This window comes from Sinocyclocheilus anshuiensis, unplaced genomic scaffold (assembly GCF_001515605.1).
Source record: "Sinocyclocheilus anshuiensis isolate Anshui unplaced genomic scaffold, SAMN03320099.WGS_v1.1 scaffold1074, whole genome shotgun sequence".
NCBI classification, from domain to species: domain Eukaryota; kingdom Metazoa; phylum Chordata; class Actinopteri; order Cypriniformes; family Cyprinidae; genus Sinocyclocheilus; species Sinocyclocheilus anshuiensis.
This window is the reverse complement of record NW_015539894.1, coordinates 532,127-535,174: the sequence shown is the minus strand read 5'-3', so window position 1 is coordinate 535,174 and position 3,048 is coordinate 532,127. Positions and strand designations below refer to the sequence as shown.

The window sequence follows — 3,048 nt, the reverse complement described above, 5'->3', positions numbered from 1 at the left end:
TAACAAAGAGTGAAAAATTGAAGGGGGTCTGAATACTTTCCGTACCCACTGTATATATATATATATATATATAGAAAAGAGAGAAGAGTGATAGAGAAGAGGTAACCTGACACCAATGGGATATCTTACACCCGTGAGAGTGCATCAGCAATTACGTTTTCCTTACCACGTACGTTTAATCTGTAAGTGGAAAGGTTGCAGAATAAGGGTCCACCTCATAAGTCTCTGATTTTTACCGCGCATTCGATTTAAGAAAGTCAACGGATTATGGTCGGTATATACAACGATAGGACCACAAACAGAGCTTAAATAGACCTCGAAAAGTTGAACGGCTAAAACAAGGGCTAAGGCCTCTTTTTCCACAGTAGAATACACTTGCTGATGACGATTGAATTTTTTTGAAAAGTAATTGACTGGATGTTCGATTCCATTGGAGTCCTCTTGCAAAAGAACAGCGCCAGCACCATAAGCGCTAGCATCAACTGCAAGGAAAAATTTCTTATCAAAATTTGGAGCAATTAACACAGGAGCATTGGCCAACAACGACTTGGCATGATCAAAGGCACACTGACATTGTTCTGACCATTGAAAACATCTCTTTGGGCTTAACAGGTCAGTCATCGGGGCAACTACACTTGCAAAGTTCTGACAAAAACCTCTATAATAGCCCACCATCCTGAGAAATCGCCGTAATTCACGTTGAGTAGTTGGAGTGGGGAAACTACAGATAGAGTCAACTTTAGCATTGATGGGTTTTACACAACCCCGGCCGACTACCTTACCCAAATATGTCACCGTGGCCTTGCCAAATTCACATTTGGTAAGATTGATAGTCAAGTTAGCTTTGGACTACTGCTCAGAAAGCTCTCGAATTTGTGTGAGGTGTTCCGACCAAGAGGAACTGTACAGAACAACATCATCCAAGTAAGCGTCACATCTGGACAACCCAGACAACACTCGATTTACTAACTGTTGAAATGTTGCGGGAGTGTTTCAAACCCCAAAAGGCATAACTGTGTACTGTAAAAAACATTTGTTAAATCAAATGAAAAATTGTGTTTTTGATTGGTCCAGACGCTACACAGGTGTAATAAAAGCAGATAATTCCTTAGCACGAGATGTTAGTGGCACTTGCCAATAACCTTTCAGGAGACTGAATGGTTTTTGGAATGCCAAAAACAGACATAAAACTCGTTAAAGATTTTAAGATTGACTTAGTTGTTATTGATCTCAGAGGATAAGCTGCAGGATAACGTGTAGACTGACACATCACAGTGAATAAATATGCATGTCCAGCATGATTTGGCTTTCCAGTCATTTGACAAGTATGGCAGGACCGTACATACTCACTCCCATCGCGCTTGATTCTAGGCCAGTTAAATTTCCTCAAAACTCTATCATATCACATCTATCAACTCTCTAGGCCATTTCAGGGACTCTGCAACACGCTCAAAATGTTGGAAATACTTCTCTACGTCCTTCTCTAAAAACGGCGGCACTAGTCTAATGTTTCTATAAACATCAAAAACAGGTGTAACGTGCACAGACTCATCAGGTCACACAGGAATGGGAGTTTCAACTGTTTTTGAATTCAGCTCCAACTCAAGTTTTCTTAACTGAAACTCTTTCCTCTCTTTCTTTCTCAAATTATAACTCAAGTTTACGTAACTCAAATTGCTGTTGTAACTTCTTAAACTCAATATCCTTTTCTAACTCTTTTTGTTTTAGCGCGCAAATGTCACGCTCAGCACGAACTTTTTCCGCATCAACACATAACTGTTTCTCCTGCAAAGACATCTCACTAAACATCACATTACGCTCAGGATCATAAAGAGGAGAGGTTAAAGATGTATCAGGGTTAACAGGTGGAGTTCTTACCTCTAAAACACCCCGCTCGACAAGCGCGTCTTTCACAACTTTCAGCAGCGTCTCATTAAGTTTCTTATCATTACTCGTTACCTCCACACCAAAACGCTCGGCAATCTGCGACAGCTCTTCCTTCGTACATCTTTCCAACAATATTTCCGAAGGAAACGTGAAAAAATCCTCGATTATCGACAAAATTTATATTAGAAGAGGCAGCAGAGCAAACACAGCAAAACAAACACACGTGAGATGCCACTAAACTAGCGCGTGAGATGCCGGTAACCTAGAGCGTTAGAACTACAAATCCCATCAGCCACTTAGCCAGGGATCGTCACATTCACGCTCCGGGTCAAAACACTACCTTAGATAAGATAAATAAAGATTTACCACAAGTCATTCCTCAAATTATCTTCGTACTCGGTAGATATCACAAACACAGATGCGGAGAAACAACAAAAGGGTTACTTTAAATGAAAATGAGAGACTTCAGTTCCTAACTATAAACCTTTCCAACAATATTTCCGAAGGAAACGCGAAGAAATCCTCGATTACCGATGACATTTCTATTAGAAGAGGCAGCAGAGCAAACACAGCAAAACAAACACACGTGAGACGCCGTTAAACTAGTGCGTGAGATGCCGGTAACCTAGAGCGTTGGAACTACAAATCCCATCAGTCACTTTGCCAGGGATCATCACATTCACGCTCCGGGTCAGAACACTACCGTAGATAAGATAAATAAAGACTTACCACAAGTCATTCCTCAAATTAGCTTCGTACTCGGTAGATATCACAAACACAGATGTGGAGAAACAACAAAAGTTTTACTTTAAATGAAAATGAGAGACTTCAGTTCCTAGCTATAAACAGAACTAACTAAACCTACCTGCTCTTCAAAGGTGTACTGGACTCGGGGCAGCATTTAAACGCTGAACTCGAGGACATTTGGCATTACAAACCAAAAGCGTACCCCCAACAGAGATTTAAAACCTCCGCCCAGAATAACCTTCAAAAATAATAAAGGCAAAATAACAAACTAAAATAACAAATAGTGTCTCGATGGAAGGATTAGAAACCCAGCTTTTTTTTTGGAAGGCCAAACAAAGTGATTTCGCCTTCACAACGAAACACAGCGTCACACACGGCGGCCTAGAGTGAGCAGAGGCCGGGGGCTAGAGTGAG

The 3,048-nt window shown here is 40.9% G+C and overlaps 1 long non-coding RNA gene across 1 annotated transcript in view; it reads right to left on the bottom strand.

The window, feature by feature from the left end:
- The window catches only part of LOC107685888 (uncharacterized), a 26,253-nt gene extending 24,224 nt beyond the window's left edge, over positions 1-2,029 (bottom strand). Inside the window, exons 1-2 of the long non-coding RNA XR_001634004.1 lie at positions 1,974-2,029; positions 1,778-1,782 (exon numbers count right to left, since the gene is read on the bottom strand). This is a non-coding gene — a long non-coding RNA (uncharacterized LOC107685888). The remainder of the gene's footprint in view (positions 1-1,777; positions 1,783-1,973) is intronic.
- Positions 2,030-3,048: the final 1,019 nt, after the last annotated feature.